This window comes from Oncorhynchus mykiss, chromosome 12 (assembly GCF_057628025.1).
Source record: "Oncorhynchus mykiss isolate SJ-2025 chromosome 12, ASM5762802v1, whole genome shotgun sequence".
Classification (NCBI taxonomy): domain Eukaryota; kingdom Metazoa; phylum Chordata; class Actinopteri; order Salmoniformes; family Salmonidae; genus Oncorhynchus; species Oncorhynchus mykiss.
This window is the reverse complement of record NC_143033.1, coordinates 77,123,629-77,137,535: the sequence shown is the minus strand read 5'-3', so window position 1 is coordinate 77,137,535 and position 13,907 is coordinate 77,123,629. Positions and strand designations below refer to the sequence as shown.

General features: G+C 44.2%; 1 protein-coding gene across 3 annotated transcripts in view; it reads left to right on the top strand.

Annotated features, from left to right (window-relative positions):
* Positions 1 to 382: 382 nt before the first annotated feature.
* The window catches only part of LOC110538432 (KN motif and ankyrin repeat domain-containing protein 2), a 26,450-nt gene continuing 12,925 nt past the window's right edge, over positions 383 to 13,907 (top strand). For 2 of the 3 annotated variants that reach the window (XM_090193386.1, XM_036938359.2), the window contains exons 1-2: positions 383 to 662; positions 8,829 to 8,934. The gene's annotated coding sequence lies outside the window, so the exon portion shown is untranslated. Of the gene's footprint in view, positions 663 to 8,828; positions 8,935 to 10,316; positions 10,475 to 13,907 lie in introns of all 3 variants that reach the window. The other variant, XM_021625262.3, reaches the window with a different exon arrangement.

The following is a 13,907-nucleotide window of genomic DNA, read 5'->3' as shown; positions in this document are numbered from 1 at the left end:
TGAACCTGATGTCGGCTCAAGCCGGACTATGCGCCCTTTTCTGTTATTTTTCATCGTGCAATTAATATCCTGTGCCGGTGTGCCTGACATTGTAGCCATGATGTTTATCTGCCAAAGTAAACGCCAATCGTGTGAATGTAGTTATTGATGTGTAACACGCTATACAGTACCACTTCAATAAAAAACACACCCACCCTTTTTAGGCATTATTCAATTAGTGATATAGCTGTGGTGTATCCATTCTCTGTAAAACAGTAACCACATTTGCGTCCCTCAATCGACTATTTAGTCTTCTGTAAGACACGGTTAGATTCCAGGGGAGGCTAGAGTATGACGTCATGTTACGCGGACCATAAAAAGAATGGAAAGCAAGAGCAATGCTGACGTACTTTAGGTCACTCTTGCATTAGGCTATATTTCTATAAGTCACACTGAGCCATTAATACGACGACTCTCTTATTACATTTTACAATTTTGAATGAATATGCAGAGATGTCTGAGTGGAATGGGGTTTCCAGCCTAAGGTACTATTCTGGTCTAAGGCACTCCTGGCCCTTTAAGAGCGGAGGGAGGGGGTTCTGAACCGCTTGGCTGCGGTGTTTTTGTCTCCATGTCAGTGAGCGCTCCTGGCCCAAGACGTCTGAACGGATTTATAAGGATAGGTAAGTACAACAGCCTTTTGATAAGATAATACATTCTTAATTCCCAGCCGCCTGTATGTTAACATTTGCTCAATTAATAAGTCCAAAATGGTGTCTTGCGTAAGATTTCTTTTGTCCTATCCTTTCCCCGGTTTGTGTCTTACTTCTAGAAGTAACGGGTCTCTTATCTATTTAACTGCGTTATGTTTGTATGAATTGGTGTGCACTTTACCCGAAATATTACTATAAGTATTAATGGCCTAATGAGTGGTTTTGTTCTCGTGCATAGTAGGCTATTTGGCTGAGCATCATTGGCGATAATGCGCTCCTCGAGGGAACGCACACATTGCATTGGGTCCTGGCGCGTGTGTTATCGCTGAGACGTTCTGTGTTAATAGGTCATTCATTTTGGCTGAATTTTATTGACAGCTAAGAGAGCGGTCTCACATTTTCACTGAGGTTATTGTTAAAATTGGAGAGGAGATCTTTAGTTAATATTTGCGTTCTGGAATATTTTGGAAACTTGCCACCCTCACTCTTTTGGTTAAACTTTAAAAAATTAGGAACTTCAACTAAAACGTTTTTCGATCAGGTTCTTTCTTCAATCAAAGTTAGTTTTGAAGTTGAATTCCTGAATACTTTTAAGATTATTCCCTCATTAAAATAACCCCGTGATTGCCGTTACTCCAGGGAGAGGGTGGGTCCTTCCATTCTTCCACTTTTCATTAGCCTACTTCCAGATGTTCATCACTTTCTCATTGCTGCTCTGCCCTTAACTTTGGTCTGGTTTAACCGCCCGTCCGTGGCTGGTGGTCAGTTCAGTGAACGGATGTCTGCCTCAAAAGCTATAGGGCCTAAGGGAGTGATGCCTCAACAAAAATGTGAATTCATTCTATTGGGTTTTCCTCCTCTAGAAGAAGCAGTGTATGGAAGAACATTTAATGCCTGTAGGCCTAATAGCCTACTAATGATTTTCACGGTTTGTCTATTGGTCATTATTAAACTGTTGAACTTTGGGGAAGATGGATACAACCCAAGTGTCATTTTGTGGGAATAGGCTACAGTCTAGATAGGTCCATATAATTGTATGGGGTCCTTTTGATCAATCATTGATCACTTGATAGCAGTCTGCTTTAACACAGACTATGACGACTTTATAGGTGACCGACACAGGTCTCCATAGGTGTCCTAGAATATAAGATGCCCAGTTGGAGTTATCCCATGCTCGTGCCAGCAGCAGCGGGGATGGAATGCGTAGCCTGTCTCACCGACCACATTCCCGATGACAACGTTTGGAACGAGGGGCGCTGTAGTGCAATTCCAAATGGAGGAATGCAAGGTTATAAAGCCCATTTGTAGCGGTGGACCACACGCTGGGCATTCAAATGATTTAGCTAGACTAATGGAATTACGCTATTAACCTGCATGAAGCTTCATGTCTGTGATTGTCTGGATTTATTAGAATTTGCGAACAGGTCATAGCGGGCCAGACTGTTCCCTTACTGACACCCCTCTGTTCAGCTGAAAGCATGGTTACACACATGAGCAATTCATTTAGAGTTGCCTATCATCTTGAATCAGGTAGTGGAATATAATTACAGACGCTTTGTGAGTTAATGCGTGTAGCCCGTCAAGTTATATTTCTCTCTGCCATTTTACAGTTCATGTCCTCTTGTGGAGTCTGGAAACTAGTCCTATCACATCAGTCAATGAACAATTGTTACTGATTCAGTGAGCAGAAATCCTTCTACTTCTGCACAGAAAGGCATGTTATACTTGAGCCTTATACTACTGCCATAGAAGGTGTAATAGGCTACAGCGCAAATACACGTTTGGACGTAATGTATAGTTTTATGCACATTTCACCCAAACATACGTTTTTTGTTTTGGTGGGGAAATGAATCACAGTTTGTGCACCTTTTTATTGATAGAATATCAATATTTTTTTTACATGAATATGAGAGTAACTTATCACCAAACGTCAGTATTTAACTGTTTTGGTGACGCCTGTAGGCTATAGTTCCTTGCTTATGACTGTGCTAATCACTCATTGCTGTGGAGAGGTGCAGATGTATTTAGTTATAGCAGGGGATGATTACAGAGGTCGGATATTAGATTGGGGCCAGATTGGGGGATTTGGCCATTGAGGGTTAATACCCCTGTTTATTTATCCAGACCTACGGCCAGAGACAAATCCGTTAATGTTTTCAGTCAACATATTCCTTTATCATGCATGTGGAGTCCAAGGAAGCATGAAATCATTATCTGCTGGACTAATCTCTGGAGTAATCCTTCTTAATACATGAATCGTTCCGAAAGGGAAGATAGATTTTTCTATTCACTGACTCGCAACAACCGACTAATACCTTGTTGTGTGTTTGTGTATACTTGCATGTCTATAGGTGTGGTTCAAGTCCTGCTTGTTGTTATCTCATTTACTTCACTCATTGAGTTAGTCAGGAAACAATCAATGAGGATCCCGGTGAACGGGTCACTTAAACACATCATCAGGGCTCCAGTGCTTGACTACTTCCTTCCGTTGCCCCACTGTGCTGCATGTGACCACCACTGACTGACTCCACTGACCTGAGGTTTTAACCCCAAAACTGCTGTGAGTCTGACCAGCTTTCCCCTGCCTGACCGGACTAACAGCTCTGCTCTGGTCTTCGTCTCTGTCTCCCCTGAACCTTCCCCAAATCCTTCCAGAACACTGCCTCTCTGGCCTCCATCAACCCTTATCCCTCTACCTCCCCCTCTGCACAGGAATTCTCCCTCTCTCTCTCTGTTTCTCACTCGCTCTCTCTCTGTTTCTCACTCGCTCTCTCTCTGTTTCTCTCTCTCTCTCTCTCTCTCTCTCTCTCTCTCTCTCTCATGCATGTGGTTTTTCTTCTTTTGTTTCTGTTGTAATTCCTGCCTCTAGGCCCCACCCTTAGCCAGGCAGTTTCCTTTTGGAGGGGTCAACACAATGACCAATGGCAGCTGTGATGCTGATGTTTATTCTTCTCCTGTTCCAGACGTAATGTGAGCAGGCAGGCAGGCAGGGCTGAGGCCAGGTCAAGCAGTAAGGCCACTCCCTGGCTGTATGGGCCAGACTATTTCTGCAGAATGCCGTCTTTCTCTGCATACCCTACTCCTCCTTAATGTTAAAAACAGTCGTCCTATTTGCTTGCAGTAACAGGGCATAGGCCTCTATGCATAAGCCTTTCAACCTCTCCCTGACCCAGTCTGTAATACCCACATGTTTCAAGCAGCCCAACATAGTCCCTGTGCCCAAGAATGCCAAGGTAACCTGTCTAAATGACTATTGCCCAGTAACACTCACATCTGTAGCCATGAAATTCTTTAAAAGGCTGATCATGGCTCACATCAACACCATCATCCCAGACACCCTGGACCCACTCCAATTCACATACCGCCCCAACAGATCCACATATGACACAATCTCTATTGTACTCCACACTGCCCTCTCTCACCTTGATAAGAGAATGCTGTTCATTGACGACAGCTCTGCATTCAAAACACCATAGTGCCCTCCAAGCTCATCACTGAGCTCAGGACCCCGTGACTTAAAACCTCCCTCTGCAACTGGATACTGGAAGGGCTGCCCCCAGATGGTAAGGACAGGCAACAACACATCTGCCACGCTGACCCTCAACACAGGGGCCCTTCAGGGGTGTGTGCTTAGTCCCCCCCTGCACTCCCTGTTCACCCACGACTGTGTGGCCGCGCACGACTCCAACACCATCTATACGTTTACTGACTACACGACGGTGGCAGGCCTGATCATTGACGACGACGAGACTGCCTATAGGAAGGAGGTCAGAGACCTGGCAGTGTGGTGCCAGGACAACCTCTCCCTCAAAGTCAGCAAGACAAAGGAGCTGATCGTAGACTACAGGAAACAGAGAGCCGAGCATGCCCCCATTCACATCGACGGGGCTGTAGTGGAGTTGGTCAAGTGCTTCAAGTTACTCAGAATCCACATCACTAAGGATCTATCATGGTTCAAAAACATCAACACAGTCATGAAGCGAGTACGACAACACCTCTTCCCCCTCAGGAGGCTGAAAAGAGCTTCAAAAAGTTCTACAGCTGCACCATTGAGAGCATCTTGACTGGCTGCATCACAGCTTGGTGTGGCAACTTGCTTGGCATCCGATCGCAAAGCTGGGCCATAGTGCACTGGGCCGAGCTCCCTGTCATCCAGGACCACTATACCAGGCGGTGTCAGAGGAAGGCCCTAAAAATTGTCCAAGACTCCAGCCACACAAGTCATCATAGACTGTTTTCTCTGCTACCGCACGGCACCGATACACCAAGTCTGGAAACAATAAGACCCTGAACAGATTCTAACCCCAGGCCATAAGACTGATAAATACTTACTTTAATAGTTCATCAAATATCTACCTAGACTGTCTGCATCGACCCTTTTTGAATGAACTGTTTTTTCACTCATCACATACGCTGCTGCTACTGTTTATTATCTATCCTGTTGCCTAGTCACTGTATTCCTGGTTCTATGTACTAGCTCAATGACCTCGTACCCCTGCACAATGACTCAGTACTGGCACCCCGTGTGTATATATTATGGCTAAGTTATCGTTACTCATTGTGTATTTATTGTGACTTTTATTGTTATCTGTTATTATTTCTCTATTTTCTCTCGGCATTGTTGGGAAAGGCCCGTAAAAGTAGGCGTTTCACTGTTCATCAACACCTGTTGTTTACCAAGCATTTGACAAATAACATTTGATTTGAAAAATGTGATTTGACTTCACTGTTCCTAGTTTAAATCCACTATTAGTGATTCAGAAGCGCATCGCCCTCACAGTAATGTGTTATACCCCGGTCATACAAGAGCATCTGTCCTCCTCATGCACATGTGAAAGTCTTGTTTTTCATGCAAATGATGCATGACATTTGTTCTAGAAAGAGTGGTTTACTTGTAAAGTAACCACATGATGATAAATGGCTACCACCTTTGCCACTTCTGAGTAGAGACCAGCAATTCATTGGTCATTGGTTATTAATGCATGACCAGTTGGCTAAATTAAGCCATCTGTTAGGATGAGAGTTAGGGTCACATACAGCAGTCCTCAGCAGATGTAGAAAGAGCCAGGAAGGTTTCTCCTCCAGCGAATAATGTAACACCAGCGTGATGTATGTATTTGTTGGTTTCCAAAAGAGTTTTCATAATAGTTCCAATTTTACCATGTATAGTTCCAGTTTCTTTTCTCCCATAGTATTATACTCATTGGACATGCTGACAAAATAACATTCAGCTTCATTTAGGAACTAGAAGTGCTGCCTCTTTGTGTGTTGGGTTTCTATTGTGAGTCTCTTTTTATCCTTAAACCAGTAGTGGAATGTTGAAAATATGATCGTAATCTTACAGGCGGATCAAGTTCAGACGATGAAGGAAGGTCTTTTTTAAAACGTAATTCACCCTTGGTCAAGAGCTCCTCTTAACCCTCTTGAATCCCTGTGATGTCTGCCCTGTTTTGGCAAGAGCAGAGGACACAACATTATGGTGTGGCCGCTGGGAGTTTCAATGACTCATACTCGTGGATTCGAAATCTTAGAACAGTCATGGTGTTCTCATTCTAGAAGTTTCCATTTAAAAGTTATTCTCTTCTCCCACCCTCTTTTCTTTCTCTCCCCCACTCCAGTCTCGCCCCTCTTGTTGTTCACCCACACCCCCACCCCTCTTTCTTTTCTCTGTCTTTCACTCACATACTGTACCTCCACTCTCCTGCTCTCTCTTTACTTAACTCCCTCATTCTTTCTCCCTCTCCTTCTCATTTTCCCTCTCCCTCTCCTTGTTACTTTTTCTCCTGGGCTTGGAGGAAGTGACTGGGTTGTTTCTGGGTCTTGAGGGAATACAGAGATGGAGCTCCTTTTCCTGTAACCCTTTCTTCATCAGACCTCAGGCAATCCCACAATAAGCTATTTTAATGGCACATCAATGACATATAGCCTTTTATAATGAACAGTGAGAAAGGGTGACCCATGATGTACACTCTTCCAGGATGGGGTCTAGCGTTGAGGGGTTGTGGTGTTGAGTGCCTCTGCATGGTGATATCTTTTGAGTGGGTGTACTGTATACATGTCGTCATCTCACACTGCTTCTGTTGAAAGGTTACTACTGTCATGGTGGATTTTGGTACTCACCACTACAATTTCCCAGTGTGTTTAGATGGAAGATAAGAACAGAGTTACAGTATGCCCTCCATATCTGTTTCTTCAGAGCTTATACCTGAAACAACGTACTGAAATGATTCAGCTGTTTTTGTGGATTTGTGGGAGTCCCATGGGTTCAACGGATCCTGGAGATTTTGTGTGTGTGTGTGTGTGTGTGTGTTCAGCTGTGTGATGAAAGGGTAGCCGGTGCAGACGTGAGAGTGTGTGTTAACCTATCTCTTCAGAACTGTTTGACTCTTTCACAAAAACAAGAATGTAAAAAAGTGTGCATAGCCTACCTCCTACCTCATAACACTGGGCACTACATACACATTGGTGTATACTGTGTATGTTGGTGTATACTGTGTGTGTAGTTTTAGTTTAGTTATGACATTTTGCAGTCTGTATAGACTAGTTATTCCGCTGTTATTATACTCTATTGTGATATTTACTGACACCTTCTAGTATGATAGAATCACATTTGTATTGATTTGTGATGACTGATAAGAGTAGGAGTCTAAGACATGTACCCAGACTTCCCAGACATTGGTTGCTCGTCATCACTGGGCCTGTTCGGATTTCCGCTCTCTGACAGTGTCTGGATCCACAACAGGGCCTCAGACACCATTACGTTTGTATTGAGGCTCAATTTCTTGGCTGTAACAGTCTCTCTCTCTTATCTCTCTCTCTGTCTATCTATGTGTCTCTCTCGCCATCTCTGCCTCTCTTTCTCCCTCCCTCTCTTTATTTTATTTATGTATGTGAATATGGGTTGATCGTGTCTCTCTCTCTGCTTCTCTTTCTCTCTCTCTCTCTCTCGCTCGCTCGCTCTCTCTCTCTCTCTCTCTCTCTCTCTCTCTCTCTGTGCCCCTCCTAGCTCTATATTAGAACCAGCTGTGGAACATGAGGCTGAATGAATGGCTCATTGTGATTGGGCTGTCGTTCCTCTCTAAGGCTCTGTTTCTCTCACTCTCTCCTTCCCTCCCTCTGTCCCATGACAAAAGTATTCAACAATGGACTGAGTAAGAAAAAAAGGTCATAATGTGACGTTCTGTAAATGGAAACCACTGGCGTCATTTGGCCACAACTCCACATTGAAATGTACTAGTTAAGTCCCAGACGTTGCATTGAAAGCCAAGGTATGAGAAAAAAAGGTAATAACCTCCATTATCATGCTGCTTATCTCCTGGAACTTGCGACAGGACCAATCTGAAATCACATGGATTTGGAGATAGGGAATGTTTGCTGTATTCCTTGCAAATCACGCGTGAGTATAGGTCATGTCGTGGAGATCCCTTGGCAAGATACTGGGGTGTTCCTGTGAAACCAGAGGGGTGTGTTACATGGCACCGGGTTCAAGAGTGTGAGTCAAGAAGTGCATGAAAACATTGCTCAATGTCATGACGGGGAGGTCCCCAGTCAGCCTTGGTTGATTAGCCATACAGCAGTTTGTGTTGTTGTGGTTCAGACTCAGACGGATGAGAAGCTTTCTAAAGGTTCTAGCTGCATGGAGGTCTGTTGTTGCTCTGAAATGAGGTCCATCTATTCCTGAGTTTGACTGGCATGTTGTATGTAGTGAGATGGAAATGTTTTTTTTCATGTGAGGCGCTGTCACTCTGAGGCAGTGGAATGTGTTTCTGAGGTTGGTTTTCTACTGCAGACCTGGGTGTTTTTAATCTTAACCAGTCCTTGGCAACCTGCCTAAACATTGAGTAATCCCTGTTTTGTAAGAGAGGCCTGTTTGTAGCCCTCTGGAGAGGCTGGGATGGAGCTGTTAGAGTTGTCATGGACGTTTTGAGATTTGATGGCTGGTTAAAGATTCACCTGGTACCTCAATGATGTGCTTCATTTGTAACTTGGCTGCATTTATCCCAAGTTTATTTTGTGGGTCTATCTGGTATTTTCTGTTTTCTGATCTCCATCTCAGTAGGATCATGAAATGGATGTTATGATTTCTTAATGTAAATGTTAATATCGTTCCATTATTTTTCTCCATGCTGTGCTCAGGTGCTGACCGTGAGAAAGAAGGGAGGGAAGATAAAGAGGAGAGAAGAGAAGCCAGAGTGAGGAGATTGGGGAGGAGAGACCAACCCTGCAGCACACCGAGCAGCTGGTATGGAGCAGAAAATAAATCCCTCTTTTCCTAATTCTTAAACCATTCCCATTCCCAAACTTGTGTAGAATAGCAATCACACAAAAGGCAGCTATTTAATCCCTTGCCGTGGCAATAAAAAGGAGGTAAGACTGTGAATAAAGACAATGTGTTATTGGCACCCTTGATAAAGATTAGCAAAACAGACTATAAAATAAATAATACAAATACTGAGACATATTGTATGCTCATTGAAATTGTATTATTATTATACTAATACAATTGCTCAGAGAAAGAGATTTTGTTTAACAAGTAAAGCTGTTTTTCTCAAAAGATGGGGTTCAAAATGTTTGGAACCCCTGTTTTCAATAGCTTTCAATACCTCAATACCTCGCCGTGCGAGGATAACGACACCGAGCCGTTAAAAAAAATATATATAGATATTTGGAGAACACATTGGGAGGGATCTTAGACCATTCCTCCAAATATAATCCTTCCAGGTCTTTGATATTCTTTGTCTGCGCCCTCTTCAATTCAAACCACAGTCCTGGTACTGGGTCAAATTCATAATGCCATTGACCTTAACAAGAGCCCCAGGACCAGTGGAAGCAAAATAATAGCCTCATAACATCAAAGATCCACCACCATATTTTACAGTAGTTATGGGGTTCTTTTCTTCATATGCATCTTTCATTAGATGCAAAAACCCACCGCTAGTGTGCGTTGTCAAAGAGCTCTATTTTCATTTCATCTGAACATAGCACTGTTTGCAATCCAAGTGCCAATGCTGTTTAGCAAACTCCAGGTGTTTACGTTTTTTGGATGACATGAAAATAGAGCTCTTTGGCAACTGTTGACAAAATATAGCTAACTGAAATCCTACATTAAAATCATCCGTCTTTATAAAAGTGTGTCTTTAGCAGTGATTTAAAAAGAGACACCGAATCTGCAAGCCTGATCTTCTCTAGACTTTGGAATGGCCCACAGCGCCCTGCCAGAGGATCTCAGGCTGTGTCCTGGCTCGTAGGGAGATAAAACATCTGAGATATAGGATTGAGCAAAACCAAGTCTAGTCTTAAAGGTAAAAATCCTTCCAACAACCACAAATTCCTATAATTTACCATGTTAAATAACACTAATATGTGATAACAATATTTGTTGTGATTTTTCTTTCTTTACTTTTGTCGTTTTAATAAGGTTGGTAGCAACATGAAATGTGAAAATCATTTTGGAAATCTGTTGCATCTAAAGTCGACTACAAAACCCACAATGCATTGATCTCTCTATGGGTTGGCTGGATAGCTACCTAGCTTGTTAGCTAGTTAGCCACCCAGTATTGAAAACTGACATGTATGTTTGATGTTTTCGCAATCTTAAAAAGTCCTTTTCCTCTTAACTTCCAGTGTAGTGAGAGTGCTGGTCACAATGCCATGTCATGTCCGCGGTCTATCTGCCTGTGTGAACGGCAAGAGATCAAATACACATGAAAACATGAAATGACCCCAGGAATCGATAGAACTTCGCTCAGCGATACCCTAAAACAATATAACATTCAAAATGGGTGAGTCTTTCCTTTTAAATGTGACTAATACATATATTCTGAAAGTGACTGGTAGCTAAAATAGGTCTGGTATGGTTACATTTTGTAAAATCAACATTTTGCCATGGCCATCTCAGTCTCCGGACTTGAACCCCATTGAATGAAAACCTGCTGTTTGAATTGAAGAGGGCAGTCCATAAGCGTAGAGGAAGGATATCAAGGATCTGGAAAATTGTGTTATGGAAGAATGGTCTAAGATCTTCTCTGAACTCATAAAACACTTTAGAAAAATACTCAGTGCCATCCTCAGTGTATCCTCGCAAGGTGAGGTATTGAAAGCAATTGAAAACAGGGGTGGCAATCATGTTGACCCCTCTCTTTCTCTGAGCAATTGTATTAGTATAAAATATAATTTTTCCCCCCAAAAATCTGCATACAATATCTCAGTATTTCTATTATTTATTTTATAGTCTTTTTTGCTCGTCTTTAAAAAGGGTGCAAACAATTCCGGACCTGACTGAAGTACTAGCCCTGAGAGTTTTCTTCCAGAACTAAACCTACTGTATCTTACCTACTAACCATGATGGTCACCCTCCTCTGATCACAAAGATATGTGCAATGTGTAATGTGTGGTAAGAAATGTGGTATGTATGTTTTGATACAGGTGAGGGACATCTGTATATTTTATTGAGGGACTCTGTGTGATAACAATGTAGCGCTACATTAGCACATACTGAAACGGCTTCGGTGTATCAGTGAAGCAACAACAAGTCACAACGATTAAAAGTAGCAAAGCAGCAATCACGCAGGCACTCTGGCATCCATCAGGACATCAGCTGTCTGAGACATCCTATTTTGTGCTTGAAGGATCTGAGTTTTTCTCCCCTTGATTTCTAATCATAATAGTCAGTGGAGGACCCTGGAGACGGGCAATGTTAACTTCCGCTGGTCTGGAATGTGGGGAGGAGGGGAGGTGGGCAATGTTAATTTCCGCTGGTCTGGAACTTGGCGAGGTGGGCAATGTTAACTTCCGCTGGTCTGGAATGTGGGGAGGAGGGGAGACGGGCAATGTTAACTTCCGCTGGTCTGGAACTTGGGGAGGAGGGCATCAGTCTGGGGCAACTCATTCCTCCTGGAGGAGGGTAGAGAATGGCTGGAGGAGGAGGAGGAGGAGAGGAGGAGGAGGTTAAAGTCTGGGTCTGGGAGTGTATCACTGAAGAATGGTTGGCTGGCTGTGCTGGTGCTGCTGAGGAGGAGCAGGGGGCTACACTGGACTCTAATCAATGCCATCTCAATGGAACACTGTTTACAGCCAAGAGAGAGAGGGAGTAAGGTTACCCACATACATGGTGGAGCACACAGACACGGCACACACACACACACCCAAACACTCAATGAGGCACTGGTGTAGAGGCAGATGCAGAAGGTTTGGGGGAGGGGAGGAATTGGAGCGCCAGGCAAAGTGTTAAATAGAGAGAGGGGAGAGAGCGGTCCGTAACAGAGTACATGTTCACTTGATGTGACTAGGAAAAGAAAGGAATATTAAACTAAATTGAGAGGGAGAAAGAGAGCGAGAAGGACCGTGTAGAGGAGAGTTTTGGCCGTCGTCATTGCTGAGGGCTGGGATGTTTGTCACGCCTTGAAGCTGAACTGAACACTCTAATTATATCTCATCAACTGTACCCCTGTCAACCAGCCCTCCACCTTCCTGTACGCTCTCAATCTCACACACACACACACACACACACACACACACACACACACACACACACACACACACACACACACACACACACACATGCCACCTTCCTGTACTCTCTCAATGACACACACACACACGCCACCTTCCTGTACTCTCTCAATGACACACACACACACACCACCTTCCTGTACTCTCTCAATGACACACACACACACGCCATCTTCCTGTACTCTCTCAATGACACACACACACACACGCCATCTTCCTGTACTCTCTCAATGACAGACACACACACACCACCTTCCTGTACTCTCTCAATGACACACACACGCACACACCACCTTCCTGTACTCTCTCAATGACACACATACACTCACCACCTTCCTGTACTCTCTCAATGACACACACACACACACTCACCACCTTCCTGTTCTTTCTCAATGACACACACACACACACACACACACACACACACACACACACACACACACACGCCACCTTCCTGTACTCTCTCAATGACACACACCACCTTCCTGTACTCTCTCAATGGCACACACACGCACACACCACCTTCCTGTACTCTCTCAATGACACACACACACACACACACTCACCACCTTCCTGTACTCTCTCAATGACACACACACACTCACCACCTTCCTGTACTCTCTCAATGACACACACACACACCACCTTCCTGTACTCCCTCAATAAGACACACACACACCAACGTCCTGTACTCTTTCAATGACACACACACACACACACCTCCTTCCTGTACTCTCTCAATGACACACACACACACACACACACACACACACACACACACACACACACACACACACACACACACACACACCACCTTCCTGTACTCTCTCAATGACACACACACACGCCACCTTCCTGTACTCTCTCAATGACACACGCCACCTTCCTGTACTCTCTCAATGACACACACGCCTCCTTCCTGTTCTCTCTCAATGACACACACACACGCCACCTTCCTGTACTCTCTCAATGACACACACGCCACCTTCCTGTTCTCTCTCAATGACACACACACACACACCTCCTTCCTGTACTCTCTCAATGACACACACACCACCTTCCTGTTCTCTGTCAATGACACACACACACTACCTTCCTGTTCTCTGTCAATGACACACACACACACACACACCACCTTCCTGTTCTCTCTCAATGACACACACACACACGCCACCTTCCTGTTCTCTCTCAATGACACACACACACACGCCACCTTCCTGTTTTCTCTCAATGACACACACACACCACCTTCCTGTACTCTCTCAATGACACACACACACACACACACACCACCTTCCTGATCTCTCTCAATGACACACACACACACACCTCCTTCCTGTACTCTCTCAATGACACACACACGCCACCTTCCTGTACTCTCTCAATGACACACACGCCACCTTCCTGTTCTCTCTCAATGACACACACACACACGCCACCTTCCTGTTCTCTCTCAATGACACACACACATGCCACCTTCCTGTACTCTCTCAATGACACACACGCCACCTTCCTGTTCTCTCTCAATGACACATACACACACGCCACCTTCCTGTTCTCTCTCAATGACACACACACACACACACACACACCTCCTTCCTGTACTCTCTCAATGACACACACACACCACCTTCCTGTACTCTCTCAATGACACACACACACCACCTTCCTGTTCTCTGTCAATGACACACACACACCACCTTC